At 41.1% G+C, this 19032-nt stretch overlaps 1 long non-coding RNA gene across 1 annotated transcript; it reads left to right on the top strand.

Annotated features, from left to right (window-relative positions):
- The first annotated feature begins 247 nt into the window (after positions 1-247).
- Positions 248-8029, top strand: LOC309485859. The gene is made up of 2 exons (XR_014201270.1): positions 248-2677; positions 3529-8029. It is a non-coding gene; the product is annotated as an uncharacterized lncRNA (long non-coding RNA).
- The last annotated feature ends 11003 nt before the right edge of the window (positions 8030-19032 follow it).

The raw sequence follows: 19032 nt of genomic DNA, 5'->3' as shown, positions 1-19032 counted from the left end.
CGTACGAATTCGTACGACCTCACTCGTATGAATTTGTACGATTTGTCTAAACCCACGTGATGGGTAGGTTTAGGGGCGGGGTCAGGGGTAGGTCATTCGTATGAATTCATACGAATTGGCCAATTCGTAAAATATGTACGATTTTGCAAAAATCGTACTAATTCGTACGAGTGAGGTCGTATGAATTCGTACGAATTAGCCACTTTGTAAAATTTGTACGTTTTCCCGTGAGATCGGGTTGGCAAAAGACAAAGGAAAATTGGACAAAAAACGAGTCCAAAAAGAAAGGAAAAAGATAATTATGACTTTGATGGTTGAATTATAGATTTATGGTTAAATGAGGCAATGTCTTGACAAAGAAGACAGATAAATGCAGCATTAGCACCATTAGAAAGTACAGATAGTAGAAATACAAAGAGAGAGGAAGCTAGAAAAACTCTACTAAACTGTTTCTAATTCTTCCGAGGAAATGAGATGCATGAAAACCCGCCTGGCTGAGGACGACCGCTGTCCGGCTCCCTACTCCCCCTACCAACCACCAGCAGTGGCTCTCAACGTGGAACCACAAAGACAACCAGGAGCGATGGGAGGTCAAGATCCTGAGGAGGACAAGGAAGAAGGAAGGGGTCTGCAAGCAAAACCACCAAGACACCCTGAACATCGAAGCTTGCTAGGTTCGACTACCCTGCCCTCTGCTCCTCCAGGCTACACTCCTCATTCTCCAAAATTCGTAAATGTTCACCAACCCAAAGAGAAGCACAGGCCAGACAATCAAAGATAAGTACGTATGAAGAATATCTGAAAACTGTTTTTCTGGACGGTCTGGACCCTGAAATAGGGAAAAAGGTCAAACCGTCTTGTGTGGGGTACCACCAAGCGCGGCTGGAAGAAATCCGGCGACACGCAACACATCAACAATAGCTGCTGAGAGACCAAGCCAAGAACAAACAGAAAAAGACTGCCAAAGACACTCAACTGGCTCTGCTGAAGATGGGAGGGTTGATGATGGAAAATTACTCAGGAGGAGGAGGAAGAGGTGGCAGAAGAGGACGAGCAGAGGAGGAAGAGGACGTGGAATGGATGACTGACCCGCAATGGTCCCTGAAGCTTGTTATAATTGTGGGCAAAAAGGACACTGGAGAAATGACTGTCCGGATCCTCCAAAGAAGAGAGGATTCCAACAGCCACCAGAGCCACAAGGAGATTGAAAGAAGGAGGGGAGGGGAGCGACGGTGAAGGGTCTGACTCCCAGGTGGTAAATATGTATAATCTTATCTCTTTTTCTGCTCCTTGCAATGAAGAAAATTTGCTTGCTGTTTCTTGCAATGAAGAAAATTAGCTTGCTGATACTGAACGAATGTATAAAGCATTTGCAAAATTACCAATGATTGATATTAGTATTGAGGGAAGAAAAGTAAAGTTTCTAATTGACAGTGGAGTGACAAACTCCGTAATTAAACATGAACAATTGCCTGATTTAACTGTATTATCTGGAAAATGGGCAACCTCCAGAAGTGCCACAGGGCATCTGGTAAAGGAACCATATACAGCAGATTTGTCTTGTCAGATTGGTGATCGCTCATTTTCTCATGCTTTTCTTGTGACTACTACTTGTCCTTGTAATCTTCTGGGAAGAGATTTGATGTGTAAACTAAAGCTGAATTTGTATTGTGATGACAGTGGCCTCACTGCTGATATGAGTATGGTGCGAATGCCAACTGAAACATTATATGTTTTTGAATGGAGCACTCCTCAGTGTGGTCTGCAAAACAAAGCCACAAATAGGATGCCTCCTGACCATGATTTCATGGAAGAAAGTGATTTGCATTGCACATGTCATGTTAGCAGTGAGCCAGATGAAATTTTTGCTGAAAAATGGTCTGAACTAGAGATTGAGGAACTGAAAACCTCAGAGTTAGTTTGGTCAGATAAATGGTGTGCTGTGAAGGTTGAATTGACTGATAGCCAAGCATCACTGTATGATGTGGAGGGGGCCGACCCTCACATCTCTTTAGCTAAACCACTGACTGCAGAGTGGAGAGAATTGGGGCTTTTTGTGAAACAATGTGACTCACTAAAAGATTGGTGGCCAACCACTGACAAAAATGTGTGGCAATCTGAGAGCGCAGGGTTTTACAAACAGTCACTAAGAAAAAAAAAAATATTAAGGGAATCAGAACTGTTGAAGTGATGAATAAATAGTACTATATGAATTGCACGTGTTTAAATATTATACTTTTTATATGAAGGCGTCTAGAATTTGTATCCCGTTATCCCTGGGAGACGGCTTTCTGCTTTCAATAGGTACCAGTCAGTAACAGCCCTTCTGCAGGAAGTTCAATAGCGGAAGTTAACATTCAGTTAAAACTGAGGCTGGATATGGCAGTGAGAGTTATGTAGCAGATTGACTATGCAGAATTCTATAGAAAAGAAAAATACAATCTAGGCCACAAGGCGTCTAAAGAGAAATTATGACTAGAAAAGCAAAAATATTGGTCACTCCATTTCATTTAAAGGTAATTTTCTAGATTCAATTTTGATTTTGGCTAACTATCCTGGGGCCCGTTCTTCGTACGTTGCTAACTCAGTTAGCTGGATTTGATTGTTGGCGATTTGGCATGATCTTGGATTGTTTGGTTCTTCAACGCTCATCCTAGACTTGCTGTCATAGCAACAGGTGCGCAAGCTTGAACCTGCTCGGGAGCAGGCTTATTTGATGTAAACAGGATTAGACTGCGGCTCATAAGCGGAGCTGATACGGGAAGTCCAGCGCAGCGCGATAGTGCACTTTCTGAGATTTATATTTTTTCTCGTGACTCGTGAGATTGTCGTTTACATTATTAATTTGTTGGAAATGCACATTTATTTTCGACTAGTCAGAGTCGGGCTTTAACTACAGCACAAACTGTTTGCATTGCCCTAAGATTATTTGCGAGTGGCTCTTTCCTTTACACTATTGGAGATGCGGAGAACTTGATGGAAAGTGCTGTCTGTCGTGTCATTCGGAGTTTACCTGGCGCTTTTAGGTTTAAAAAAACAGTTTTAGGTTTTTAAGACCCAATGTTGTAAAGCAGTTTTTTTAAAGCAGTTTTTTTTTTTTTTTAGGCTATCATAATTTTTTATGAAGATCATAAAATCATGACCATGCCGATTACAGTATGTCACTCAGGCTTCACTAACGTGATTGGTACCATCTGCTAGACCATAGACTGCCATCAAGGCCTCAATGAAGGGGATTATGTGAACAGAAAGGGGGTTCACAATGTAAATGTGCAGCCCAGTTACTACTGTGATTCTTATTCCAGATTAGTAATATTATATCAAATAAAAAAGGCAGTTGACTAAAATCTTCCATATCACAAATGTGAAAGCAAAATGGCCAGGATCTGTGCATGACTTAAGAATTTTCAGAGATTCCCATTTATGCACATTATTTGAAAGTGGTAAGGAAAGTTCCACAATTATATATCAAGCTCACTGTATTACATACACTTATGCTGATCCTAACAGAACTGCATTTTTTCATAGGTGATTATGACATGTTCCTGCCTGCAGACAGGTGTTTTATGACCCCATTCCCTGACCCAAACCAGTTACAGTGCAGCTCTAGCCAGGACAAGGGCACACAATGAAATGAACCATGGTTAACTAAAGGGAAGATTTCAGTGTCTGAAAAGTCTGAGGGTTGCACACCTGACAGGGCCTGTGACATTGTCGCATGTGCCATATTACACAACATTGCCAAAAAAAAAACACATTAAATGTTTAATAAAAGACAAATATGCTTAGTTCCTTGAGTTTTATTTCAATTGTTCTTTGTAAAGAAAAGCCAGTGGTCAAGTGCCTGCAACAAGAGATATTAGACACATGCCTCATGCAACAAATAAAAAGGAAAAGTTGGCTATACACTGCCCACCTGTAGGCCTATGTCTCCTCTGTCTGTGCAGACTCTTCTGTAGGCCTTTCTGTAGATGTGGAATCCTGCAACTTATATTGCAGCCATAAAGCATACAAGTATAAATTAAATAAAGCTATGCACTTGCAGGTAGGCTAGTTCCTCCATATGACAGTTATCTGAGAGGGTTTATTCACTGTCCAGTGCAATGGAAACAAATGGACATTACAAAGTCTTATAAATTCTTTCCTTTGGAAAGTTAGAAAATGTCCACTTACTGCACATATTTCAGCCACCACTTTCTTGGGAACAGATACAAGTGTATTATGTAAAAGTGTATTATGTAAAAGTGCACAAAAGAGGAAAACACAATGTCATTACAATGAACTACACTCGGGAAAAATGTGATCAATAACATAAGTTTATCAGTTTTCACTTTCACAAGTCAAAGCAATTCATCATTACTCAAGATTTAACAGTTGAAATGACTATACAGCCTTAATTTAATGCAGAAAAAAATATTTTACAGTGTAGGCTACTAAGATCTTTTTCTTGATTGCTTTTATAAACAGACAACCATTTATTTAACAGTGCCTTTTATAAAAGAGACTATAATATAACACAAAATTTCCATTATGTAGAATATTTTTGTACTTCACTTTTATTTGTTTCCATGTTCTAGTGTGGTGACTCTGACAATACAATGAATAAAGTAATTATGCAACTATTAAAATACAAAAATATAGGCTATTAAGTGATAAAAAAACATCTAACATGGCCACTTCTTACGGATTTAAATTGTCTGCTACTTTTTGCCAGCCCTCTCTCCTGGCTTTTGCAGACTTTGAGGTGTTCCCTGGCGTTTTGATTAAACATTAAAATTCCGAATAAACTTCGACTATCTTGCTCTGCTGAGGAGAAAAACTGAGCGCGCTCTTTGGCCACGCTGAGCAGCCAATAGCAGCGTTGCTGATCAATGTTTCTACTATTGATACATATCCCCTTTTCAACCAGCGCATGAACGCGCAATTATCTCAGATAACTCAATCCAGCTATACTAATCATATCCGGCAAGTGTGTTTGAAGAACCGAGTTAGTCAGATCATGATTAGCACGATGATATCATCTTGGATGTGTCATTTGATCTCGGATGTAATAAGCAACGTACGAAGAACGAGCCCCTGAGCTGGGTTATTGTTGTGGCAGAAATAAACAATGCCACACCTGCTCAGCGTATAACTTTGGGATGGCAGAGAGCAAGCAAGCTTGCCCTGTCCACCCCATATTTAACTTTTGACTTTTTACAGGATGTCATGATGGATCTCATCGAACAGAACTGATTCTGTTCCAAATGTATAAAATATTGTCTTGTTACTGTTTAACATGAAATTTCACAGGTCTCATCAAAAAAGGACGACCGGCCAGACAAGCAGATGAGTCTGGCGACATACATGTTGTCACTAACAAAAATACTTAAGGTCTCCATTAACAGGTTGTTCTTGTGGTTCACTCCACAAACAAGGTCCCATCTGGGGTGCTGTGACACCTCCGTCCAAGCATCTCGACTTAAACTACACCAACCAGCCCTCAACAACCCCACACACTAACGCCAACACCAACGGCAACGCACAGCGTCAAGTGAGGGACCAAGGACGTGCTAGTAACGTTCCTCCCTTGCCAGCGAGGGAAAGCCCATTGCAACGGTTCGCAAAGAATCACCCTGGTGAAGATGGAATATCCATGGGGCAACGAGATGATCGACACATCTGGAGGAAGATGTGGACCAACTAATGGTTTAAGCTTAGCAGAATAATTAATTTTGTGTGATTTTTATTGATGTTTTATTTGGTTCAATCAAACTATACTGTAGGACTGAGTATTTAGATCTCATGATTTGAACAATTGCTGATGAATTTGAAAATATTTCAGGTATATGTAAATTGGAAAGAGGAAAATCTCTTAATTCTGTAGAGTATAGGGACTCTAAATAGGTACATTACTGTAAAGATAATAAATAATCTAGGGACTATTTTTGAAGAATCTTGAGGGGTTTAGAACCCTAATTCAGATATCATAGATGCTAAAAAAAAAAATTGTTCTCTAATAAGAGAGGATAAGTTACTTTGCCGGACTAGGTCCGAATAGATAATTGGGTAAAGACCAAGAACAATGTAACCCAAACATGTTCAATTTAAACTAAAATGAATCTAGACAGTCAAGAAATTTCAGTGAAATAGAATATTTGTTCATAAAGCAAAATTCTAAAAAGCTTTCTTAATTCAAAATGAAGTTACAGATTTAATGATCTGGATCAATGGATCCATTATAAACTAATCCGCATTGCCAACAAATAGAGGCAGGACATGTTATGTCCATCAGTTAATTCTGGAAAAATAGGATTTTAGGATAGGTAATTAATGATTAAATGGCACATCAGCAGCTAAAGCTATTCTTTTGGCAACAGCTGGGTTGTTTGAAACTAAATAATATATATTTAACAAAGATAAAAATGAAAAGATTATATTATTTTTTGGTTAGATTTTATTACACAGATCCTTAAATAGATCTGACTAAGTAAAACAATCGCCTACTTGAATTAAAAGCTAGCAAAATAAGGTTAAGAAAAATGGTTAATCAGCAGTATCAGTCTGTTAAAGGCCTAATAGATCAATGTGATTTGAAATTTAGCAAAGGATAATGAAACTTGATCTAAAGTAAAAGATGGAACATGGTATGATTAGAGATATTAGGTGGTATTAGATACCAGGCAACTATGATGATGGATGATTTTCAAATGAATGAGTGTTTTATTTATTTCTTTTAAGATGTATTTCTGTTCATTTTTTTAGAGTGTTTATTTCTTTCCTTTAAAAATGTATTAATGTTTTATTTTGTTCTCAAGATATGAAAAAGGGGTGGAATGTAATAGAAATTTTTATTCCAGCCAGCATAATACCATACATGGTGTGGAAATATTTACTCTAGCCAGCTTAAAACCATACATGGTGTTAAAGAAACTGCAAGTTGCATATCATCTTCTTCCTTACTGCTGAAGAACGAGGTCAAAATGACATTTGCAGAAAGGACAGTTTGTTCTTTCTAAATACAGATAAGCTCGCTTGCACTAAGAGCAAAGGTGTTGCATTGGAAAATATATACTCACTTGTTTTTAATGACATATGTGTGTAAGTGTGTGCGCACAAAGGGGTGTTAGAATAAGTGTGATAGGTTTTCTGTATACAGTATAAGGCTATGTTCACACTTAGCGTCTTTTTTGACAAGAAAAAGTTGACAACGGCGTTTTTTTTGCAAAAAAAAAACGCTGGCAGCGTTCGGTTACAAATAGCAGCCGAGCGCGTCTTTTGTGGCTGGCGCATATACTGACGCGTCTTGACCATGCGTCAACATACGACGAAAAGGGTACCCCCATAACGTCCATATGTGACGATTCGGGTTATGGGTAGGTTTAGGTATGCGTTAGGGTACCGCTAAGAGGCGCTGCTGGTGCGCTTCTGTCTGCGTCTCATATTGACGTTAAAGGGGTACCCTTTTCGTCGTATGTTGACGCATGGTCAAGACGCGTAAGTATATGACGTTTTGGGGTGAGACCGGGCTGCTATAACAAGAGCTGCAACAGTAGCCTAGTGCTGTGTGATGCAAACAATGTCGAGAAAGAGAAAGTTGGCTCTTGCGTTGGCTTTTGAAGTTACCGGGGAGGAGAATGTCGGTTCACAAAGACGTTTGTGGGTGCACGACAGACAGTTGTTCTTGTTGTTATGGAAACGACAGGTCTCGCTACTCGCTTGTCATTGGTCAGCTGTCAAAAAGGCGCTTGACGTAGGGTGTTCTTTTCAGAAAAGTTGAACTTTTTTCAACTTAAAAAGACGCTCTGAGCTGCAGAAAAAGACGCCGGCGGTGGCGTCTAAAAAAGCGCTCAGGACTTTTTTGAAAAAACGGTTTACTCCATAGGGTTATAATGTAGAACAGACGCTGGCAGTTTGAAAAAAGACGCTAAGTGTGAACATAGCCTAAGCTGGGCAAAAAGGAGAAGTCAGCGCGCTTCTCACATCAGACTCTGACTGATGTGTGAACGACCTTTCTTGCAAGAAATAAAGATCTTTTTAACTTTTGAAATTTCCAGCTGTCTTCCAATTATTGTTTAAAGTCTAGAAAGAATTTCCACGACAACCTTCAAGCCCACGTAGGCATGTTTAACTCAGACGTAACTAGGCGCCAAAAGCAGCAGCGTGTTTTAAAGGGATACTCCACTTTAAAATGAAAATTCTGTCATCATATACTCACCCTCATGTTGTTTCAAACCTCTATGAATTTCTTTCTTCTGCTGAACAGAAAGGAAGATATTTAGAAGAATGTCAGTAACCAGACAGTTTCTGGTCTCATCAGTAGGAATCTGGTCTCCATAGTAGGAAAAAAATATACTATGGAAGTCAATGAGACCAGAAACTGTCTGGTTACTGACATTCTTCTAAATATCTTCCTTTCTGTTCAGCAGAAGAAAGAAATTCATACAGGTTTGAAACAACATGAGGGTGAGTATATGATGACAGAATTTTCATTTTAAAGTGGAGTATCCCTTTAAAGAGCAAGGGGTGGGAGAGAGCGGTTTAATGCAACTGCTCTCACTCAGCCCGCCTTAACGTCCAAAAAGGACCTTAAAAACAGCAAACAAAGAGTCACGACTTCAATTTAACAAGGTTATCTAACAGTTAACGTTACCCACCCGATAATGCAATGAAGTATTAATCTAACAGTCTACCTACCCGAGGATATGATGAAGCCATACTTCGACGACATATACCAAAGAAAATCATTTAACAGCCTTGTTGACATCAACAGCTGGTGTTCCGACCAGGGCTACGTTAAACTGCGATGCCACACCGATGGAAGCCCTGAAGGCACACCGTACTGAAACAAATGGCTATAACTTAAGTTAGGTCAAACCAAACTTCCCACAATGCCCCAAAACACAATATTAAACTTACCTGGGAGTAAGCAGCACCCCACACGCACACAGACTCTCAGTAACCCAATGTCAAACTAAACAAATACAAAATCGCCAAATGTCACTGGACAACACTAAGCTCGAACAGCTAGACTACAATGCTAAAAACACGTACCTCCGTAGTCCATAGCAACAACGCAAAAGGGGTGGGCCTTCGACCATGACGCACTCCAAGAGGCATGAACAACAAGTTTACATACTCCAATGGGCGATAGCTCATTGGCCACGCATTAAATGATAGTGACGTGTTGAGAATGTCACACGGCCTCACTACATTCTTCCCCCTACTTTTGTGTCGTCGCCCCGATGATAAGTTACAAATCACCGGACATCAGTACCAAGGCCTAAACAACCCAGAACTAATGCTAGATATGGACCCTAAAACAGATACCGCATCCCTTACATTCTCCACTGCTCGTGGAAGATGGTGGACATTAGAATGTTGCCCCGCTGTGGCTCATCTCGTTCTTCGCACAGCCCCAGCACTATCCCTAGACCGGTCTGAGGGAAGAAAGATGGACGTACCAGTAGGATTCAAATCAACATCATGCACCAAGTCGTCCACAGAAGGCAGGGACACTACAAAGGGCCCTGTCACTTCCAGACGGGGTGGCACTGGTGCTTCTGGAACCATGAGAGGTGCCGGTAGTTCTGACACAACAGAACATACTCCCCTAGGTTGACCTGACACGGCCGGAGAAGCCTATGCAACAACCACCCAAAGGTCCAATCCCTCCGAGTCCCCCAGTGAGGACAACTGGCTAACTGGGGGGCTATCAGGACGGACAACAATTGGGGAGTCCTGCTCTATTCGAGTCTTCATCAGAGAACGATGAACGTGCTTAATCCTTCCCAGATCATCAGCGGGTGCAACTGTATACACAGGCCCTCCATCTTTTGGTGCCTGCACAACTTGATGCTCCGGAGCTCCACAGGTCCTGAATTTGACGACCTCTCATGCTATGATCCCGGAGATAAACCAGTTGACCCTCCCTCAGTGGTGCATCACGGACGTGTTGGTCGCGCTGTTTCTTACAGAGCTCAGCAGCCGCCTTCAAGCACTCCCTTGCTCCCTCAAATGCCACATGCAACCTTGCTCGATGCTCTACAATCCACTCAAAGACCCCACCCTCACCAGGTTCCTGTACCCTTCCCTATTGGAAATCAACAGGGAGTCTAGGTTCCTGGCCAAACATCAGGAAATACGGAGACTCACCTGTGGCCTGGTGAGGAGTGGTGTTATAGCAGAACAAGATCTGCGGGAGGCAAGATGCCCAATCCCTTTTCCTAGAAACCGGCAGAATGCGCAGGAGGTTATGAAGGGTTCGATTGAACCATTCACACTGGCCGTTACCAGCCGGGTGATAGAGCGTAGTACGAGATCTTTCAATCCCATAAAACCCACAGAGTTGTTTCATAAGGGCTGACTCAAAATTCCGGCCCTCGTCTGAATGGATACGACCTGGGACCCCGAACCTGAAAAAACACTCTGTGACCAAAGCTTGTACTACTGTCTCAGCCCGCTGGTCTCTAGTCGGGACAGCCAGTGTATTTTTATTGAACACATCTGTTAACACTAAAACATTCTCATGTCCAGAACAAGAAGGCTCAAGCATCGTAAAATCAATAGCCAAGATCTCATTTGGCTTAGAAGCCAGGTCATGACCCATAAAGCCCCGGGCAAGTGGTCAGGTGTCTTTAGCCAGCTGACATCGCTCCCATTCCCAACACCACTGCGCCACTTCTGTTGACATCCCTGGCCAATAACACCACTGACGAATTAGTTCCATAGTGCATCCAACACCCTGGTGTCCATAGTGTTGATGCAACTGAGTCAATACGTCACGTTTTAAAGCCACAGGTAAAATCAACTGTAGCACCTCCTCACCGCCATCAGGGCGTGACACACAGCGATAAAGTAGCCCATCCTTTTTCAAGAGACAGTCCCATTGCCGAAGCAAAGTCAAGACAGACTTGGAAAGCTTTTGGCGCTCTGCAAAGCTGGGAAAAGACCCCTGCTCCCAAATCACCAAAACCCTCAGAATATCAGGATCCGTCTCCTGTAACGAACTCAGATCTTCAACTAAGAAACTGGGCAACGCTGTAACCACTGCTTGATTGACCTGTACCACCGGTTCTGCCTCCGCTGCCTGCCTCACCACTGCTGGAATAACGGTCCCTGGCAAGAAACTCTCCCATGTCTCCTGACAAAACTTGTGCTGTCTAGAGAGAGCATTAGCATTCCGGTTGCTTCTTCTGGAACGATACCGGACCTCGAAGGAGGCCAACTGGGCAGCCCAACATTGTTCAGTAGCTCCCAGTTTAGCAGATGTCAGGTGGCTAACAGGATTGTTGTCTGTATAGACAATGCACTTCTGACCCAGCAAGTACTCCCTAAATTTCTTGGTAATGGCCCACTTGAGTGCCACAAACTCCAATTGCATGGAACTATAGTTGGTCATGTTGCGGTCAGTGGGCCTAAGACCACGGCTGGCATACACAATAGGGTAACAAGCCTGTTCTTCAATCCCTCAAAGCTCACCTGACACTGCTCTGTCCAATCCCCCATAAACCCCAGAGAAGCTCGCTTTCTAGGTCCCGAACTAGCACACGCTGCCACTACCTTATGCAGGGGGCCAGCCAATTTGGCAAACCCCTCCACAAAGCGGCAGTAATAGCTGGCAAAACCAAGAAACGAACGCAACTCCACCACATTGGACGGACGTCGCCAATCAGCTACGACCTCAATCTTTGCAGGATCGGTTGATACCCCTTCAGCCGATTTTACGTGACCCAGATACTTCACTTCTCTTTAGAAAAACGCACACTTGCTTAACTTAACCTTGAGTCCTTCACTTTATAACCGACTCAGGACTACCTCTAGACGCTCCAGATGTTGAGCTACCGAGGTAGAAAATAGGATTGACAAAGGATTGACACTGTTGGTCACCGAATAGCCGCTCCATTAAAAGAGAACAATACATACCGGATGTTTAAACCAATAAGCATTAAGCTGTGTCATCAGCAAGTCGTTTCCACAACCTATGGTCATTTCCCATCGTGCATTTGATCAGTGCAGTCAGTGGAGAGCAAATTCTCGCCACCTATGGTAAGAATATACCCTGAAGAAAGAAAGTCTAAGCGCTAAGCTTGACCAAAGCCTTGTCAGCCTTTTAAATGCATCCTTAAATTACAACACAAGAATATTCCCTTTTTGAAGGGCACTCCATAACAGAAGTGGCATGTCTAAACCACATTTTATGTTCACCATTAAACAGTCTGCCCAAGAGCAGCACTGACCAAAATGAAAAATACAATAGAAAGACCAGCAAATGCAATAGTGCCACACCGGCCTGGGCAGATTAACCCAGACCCCCTTGTGATACCATAACAAAAGCCTCTGTATCTTGCTCCAAGAGCCACCAATCCAATCAAGCACGTAACAGCTTGAGCCATGCGTTAAGGTGCAGAGGAAGAGCAAAAATGGAAGCATTCCCTATGACTTGGGTAATTAACTCTGAACAACATACAAGCAATGTCAAACATTGAGGAGAGGAGAAGTAAATGCAGCCTCAGCAACACTTAGAGATGTGCAAGGCTAATGCACCAGGCAGGAAAAACAACAGACTCCTGCAAAAAAAACAAAAAAACAGCATGGATGAAGGACAGCAGATTGATCTGCATAAAATATGGAAAACAACACTGATTTGTGATGATCAATGAACTCAATGAAAAAAGGGGTAATTTTACATTCTCTGTGCAGTCTGACTACTGATACATCCAAGAGATAAAACAAACAAACAAATCAGACGCATCATGGACGCGGGGTTTTTTTTTTTTTTTTTTTAGGGTCCTAATTTTCAGAAGAATTTTGAAGGAAATAATTTTAACGGAAAAAAATTGATTATTTAAATGGAAGTTTAGGACTTTTTTTTTTACCAACAATAATCATTCAAGACTTCATGAAAAAAAGTCTACTTAAATAAATATTAATAAAATATTACCTTGCAAAGATATACTTTTTTTTGTGGGTGAGATCCACTGCATGGGTTTGAATCAGCTTGATGCTTCAGAAAGAAATTAATTCACAGTTTTTCCACTGAAAGCTAATTCTTCTTGCACTGTGCGATTATGAAACCTGGATAATGTCCTAATGACTGTGAAAGGAAATGGCTTCTCTTCAGGCAGCACTTAAGTACTGTTAATTGAGGAAAGTTGTTTACAAAGCCACTTAGTGTGAGGTTAAATTGCTCAAAAATGAAGAAGATGGCTTAAAGATTCTCCAAAGAGGAAGTAGAATTCAGGGGGTTAATGTCATTGTCAATGCAGCTGGGGTTTTTTTGCACCCTGACACTAACTTAGAGTTTTTAAGAGCTTGAAAGTACCTCCTTCTCACGATCTGCACTTCACTTCACTTGCTTAATGGTCACTTAATCTGCAGGCGGCACCTGTCCACAGCTGTGACCTTCAACCCCGTCTGAGGACTCTGAACTCGATATTCGGTTGTTAAGTCGTGACGTAACCACTCTCCGATAATACTCTTTCCGGGTCCAAAGTCCAGGTCCTCTCTACCTACCTACCGCTTTCGCGAGTGTTTTGGTTATTATTGAGTGTTTTTACAATGCCGCAGTGCTGTGTCCCGTGTCCCGAGCTAACTCACTTCAACCTCGTAAATCTTCTTTTTCATTGATGCCTGGACTCTACCCTTAATTATGTCACCTGAGTGATGAGCTACACTAACCATTCTGTTGGTGTTAAAGGAATTTAAACCCTTTTTGACCGCCAAGGGTGCCTCACTAAGAAGGTTTACGTGATCGTAAATAAATGTACAGGTTCCACCATTGTTATTTCTGGACGAGAGGAGCGCTTGGACCCGGAAAAGGCTAAACGTCACGCGTGACGTCAGACTTAACAATCGCATAACCCAAAACTTCAACTCTGATAGGAAGAAACAACATGTCTAATTGAATGAGCATCCATAAAAAACATGCAGAGGGTTGCAAAGTTAAATAATAATTATTATTATTATTCTTAAAGTTTATACATCTAATATACTCTAATAGTGGGCATGAAAAAAAGATACACTGTCAACTCAAAAACTAAATATTTCCCAGATAATATTTAAAAAATATATACTGGTTGAGTACAATATAAAAATAATTTACTTCAGCAAATGCAGAATGCAAATGGGTCTTTATATATGAAAAATATATATAGCTGCCTTTAAATTAAGAAGGGGGTTCTTTGCAGGGGCGTCATCGAATTTGGGGGTTCTTTTCAGGTTCAAATTTTTGTGGGAAGGTTCGTTTTTGGTTATAAAATAAATAGGCCTTTTGTCATATTCTGAGTTTGGTTGAATAATGTTTGTATTCTGTTTGATTTAGTTTTCCTGTTCAGTTCTGGTTTTGTTGTCTCAGTTTTTGAGTTTAATAAAAGACTTTTGGATTGTTACTCCTTCATCCTCGTGAGTGTTCCACACAGCACCCTGACAGTACACCAAACCATTAAGACTATGGATTTGGCTGAAACAAAGAGATGGGCTGAGGATCATTTACTCTTCACCCGTCGTCAGAGTGGTTGATCTCTGGAACTATATCTAGAGGAGTTTGTGAAATTCTCCCATTTGGTAAGTTGGAGCTATCACATGCTTAATGCCTGTTTTTGGATGGGACTGGATGACGAATTATATCAAGTCCTATCTCCATGTAAATGCAGTGTATCCTTAGTTGAATATATTAATTATGCCCTCTGGATGAATGATTCTGATTTCGTTGTTGATGAAATGAATGAGTCTGTTCCAGAGAGTGAAATCCCAGAGTCTGTTCTAGAGTGTGAAATCCTTGAGTCCTTTCCAGAGAGTGAAATCCCAGAGTCTGTGTACCTCCCAAAACCCTTGAGGTGAATGATTTGATTGGTTTTGTCTAAAATATATTCCTCCCAAAATCCTTACAGGTGAGTGATTTGATTGGTTGCAGGCCAGGTGGGCAGATAGAAAAAATACTTAGTTTAACCAATAATTGATTGTTTGTCTTTATTAGAGAAAAAATAGTAAATAATATCTAAAACATAAAACAGTTGGAAAACAACAATTTCAACAGAAAACATTTAAAAATACTTTGAGTTAAAGATTTCAAACAAAGGCATTAAATACCACATTAGATGACATGTCCCAGTCGACTCCAGTCCTCAATAGCTCCTGTGTGAATCCACATCAACAACATCTTCCTCATCTAACATTGAGCTCCACCCTTTCTGTCCTTCACAGCTGTCTCTCTCTGTTTGTCTCTGTTGACCTCTGCAAAAACTGCAAAACAACAGTAATGTAACCACCGAAAATACTCACAACAAAATAATGGCCTATTTAAGAAGAGTTCCATCATGTCAGTTTCTAAACTTACTGTTTGTTGTCTCACTTTGGCTTTTTTGCCACAACATTGATTGAGTGTTTCAGATGGGCCGTCCCGGGATGAATCTACGAATACTTCTTCATGGCCTCATTATAAATATTGCAGGTTACATAAAAGACATAAAATGTTTAGTAACAGAAAATATTCAAAAATAGATGAAAGTATAAAACTGGAGCTGTAGGAATTTGGAAAGGGTTAAAAGTTTTAAATTTCTTGGTGTGTTATTTGACACAAGACTTACATGTAGGGATCATGTATCAAACGTAGTAGACAAATGTAAAAGGGTAATGTATTTAATCAGATGTCTTCCTGAAACAGAATGGGGAGCAGATATAGCTTCTTTGAAGCAAATTTATATATATTTAATTAGAGCAAGAATTGAATATGGGTGTTTGGTTTATGGATCTGCAGCCAAGTCAGTTTTAGCTGGATTAGATATAATTAGATATAATCCAAGCTAAGGCACTGAGAATATGTACAGGAGCTGTGCTTCTCCAGTGTGTTCCTTGCAGGTAGAAACAGGAGAAATTTGCGAAGAAAGCAGCTTCAGGCTAGCTATTGGGTCAATTTGATGGATCAAAGGTGTGATCACCCAGTTAAAATAACAATTCAGGCAAGCTGGGAGAGAGAGGTGGCAAGACTTCCAAGTTATGGATGGACAGGGGAGGCATTGGCACAGGAAATGTCTATACATGACAAGATCTTTTGTCCAGGAATACTGAAGCCATCAGTTCCTTTATGGCAATTGGAGGTCCCAAAGACTGATTTAGAGATACTTGGGATTAAGTCAAATAATCCTGAGTCAAATTTGGTGCATGTATTCCAGTGTCATATAAGAGAAAGATATCAATAACATATATATTAATTTGTACTGATGGTTCAAAGGATCAAGAAACAGGTGCTACAGGAGCAGCTTTTGTTGTTCAGAGATTGAATTTCCAAGCTTTTAAGAGAACATCAAACTTCAAATCACATCAAAGTGTGTTCACAGTGGAATGATATGCAATCCTGATGGCAATGCAATGGACTTAGCAGATTCAGAACCATAAAGTGTTGATATGAAGTGACTCTGTGTCAGCTATCAATAGTATTGGGAAAGGGTCATCAAAAGAGTCGACAAGACCTTGTATATGATATTCTTCTGGCAATTAGAGATGTGAAAAGGAGGGCATTATTTCTAGAATGAGGATTGGTCACACGTTTCTGAATAGCACTTTACTTATTTTAGGAAAACACCAGAGTGGCTTGTGTTCATGTCTGGAACCTGAGACAGTGCAACATGTTTTGATTTCTTGTAGAAATTATGACTGCCAAAGACAAGATCTACTCAGAGAATTGTGAGAAACTGGCTTGGAAGAAGTATTTCTGAAAAGTATTTTAGAAGTAGGGCTAAGCGAGAGGGGAAAACGCTGTTATTGTCACGATCCACACACACAGGAAACAGGGGTAGAACCAAAAAGCAGTATTTAATAGGGTAATCCGTAAATCATTATCCAGTCCAAGCAAAGGTCAAAATCCAAAAGGCAATCCAACACAAGAAACAAAACAAGAAACAGGCAAGAACAGAACCAGGTAGAACAGACATCCAAAGTGATGTGATACATAACAAGGACTCCGTAACAAACACTAAACAGGCAGGGTATATATATAACACAGAACTAACAATGATAATGGGGAACAGCTGAGTGCAATGATGATGGGGAACAGCTGAGTGCAATGAAACAGTGATGAGTACAGACAAGGGGCCCTATCTTGCACCCAGCGCAAGTGACTTTGTACACCGACGCATGCATTATTCCTATTTTGCACCCGCGCAAAGCAGACTTTTCCCTCCACAGAAGCACGTCAGTAAGTTAGGAAATACACTTGCGCTCCCGGGGGCGGTTCAGCGCAAAGAGGAGGCGTGTTCCGGCGCAAACGTTCCTTCATGCTATTTTGCAGGTTTAGAAAACAATTGCACCACTAACCAGGAAACATTTTTTTAAAGTCAGTGGCGCGTTGCGCATGTTATTCATATGCTATTTTAAGGGCGAATGCTTGGCCATAATCAATGTAGCGTGTGCACAACGCGCATACACTTTGATTTTCTCATCTACACAGAAGCAGCAGTTTTCATTTTTGCAAATCATACATTATTACGATAGATAGATAGATAGATAGATAGATAGATAGATAGATAGATAGATAGATAGATAGATAGATAGATAGATAGATAGACAATTTATTATAAAAGCATACATCTAGCTTACACATTTACCCAAATTATCATACGCCTGTTTAACCGAAGTTAATTTGGGTGGGTTTCTCCATTTCAATGTAACTTCTCTCTTTTACGGCCGTGACGAGAGCGTTGCTCTCCTTGGCTGTGAACCGCTCCTGGCGCGCGCCTGGCAAATCCGCCGTTACAATAGCAATCCGCTATGGAAAAAGCGCCTCTGCTCTTAAAGGGAATGTGAGATGACGCTCTGATTGGTTTATTTCACGTTACGCCCAAACCACACCTATGAATAATGAAGCTACTTCAGACCAACCCATTTTAGATTTGCGCCTGGCGCAAGAGTCATTTATCCCGCCGGGAAAATAGCAACAGCGCCGAGACCCGCCCACAAAGTTACTTGCGCTTTGCGCTTGACACTTGTGTTTCAGATCGTTAAAATAGGGCCCAAGGATTGTGGGGAATGCAGTTCATAATGTGGATGACACCGTGGGGAAGAGGACCTCTAGTGGACACCCAGGGAACACAAACCAGACACTGTGACAGTTTTTTTCAAATTTTTAATAAACACTGGAATGTATAGCAGGATATAGTGCACTAAGGTCCATAGATGGCAGCAATGCAACTTTTTGGATGCCGGCTGCTGTAAAACCCCAAAGAAGAAGAAGAGATGGATAACTATTGTCTGCTGGTGTTGTTGCTGCTCATGAGGCTACCGAAGAGCTGACGGGATATGTGGGTTACGGGAGACCAAAGCCGCATCAGAGTTCTCATTTGATCCTTCTTCCCCTTTGATGTTTTGATTTGGACCTTTCTTTGTTTATGTCTTGTTGGACTGATGTCACTTGAACTTGCTACTTACAGTTACATGCTGACTAACAATTACACTGATCACTTGACATTTCATGTTTCTTACTTTAGTTAAACAAATCGTATTGTTTATGCAGCGGTTGTGTGGCGTCTCCCTTACTTTGTTGCGATTTAAGAATAGAATCGTAACATAACACACAGTGACATAGGGTTAATTAATACATAGGGTATTAATCTCTATTTGTAGAGATACTGCAAGAGAAACCATTTCTCCCCCTACACCAGTTAAGGACCAGGTTTTATTTTCTGTGAAATAATATGGAAAGTAGAATGAAGTTGGGGAGAGAGGATTACTTCAAATTATAAACCATACATACAGTAGATATGCTCTCTAATGTCTCTGTCAAAGCCAAGGTGACCATTACTGTCTCCAGAGACACAGACTCTAATGTTCCAAGCTCCTTCGTCGCGGCTATGGAGGCCATTCCAATCTCCAGCGTTCCTAGATCCCTCATCTCTGCCAGGGAGACTGTTCCTAGCTCCAATGTCCTAAGGTCCCTTGTTACTGTCAAATTGGCCATTCCCTAGTCATGGCTACGCAGATAACCTCTGTACAATCTAAGTACACTGTGCTTTAGGCGCCACCCTGGTGGGTCCCTGTACTGCCGTTACCTCCAGTGCT

This window comes from Leuciscus leuciscus, assembly GCF_965113295.1.
Source record: "Leuciscus leuciscus genome assembly, chromosome: 21".
In the NCBI taxonomy this organism is placed as follows: domain Eukaryota; kingdom Metazoa; phylum Chordata; class Actinopteri; order Cypriniformes; family Leuciscidae; genus Leuciscus; species Leuciscus leuciscus.
The sequence above is the reverse complement of the archived record's forward strand: the minus strand, read 5'-3'. Positions and strand labels throughout refer to the sequence as shown.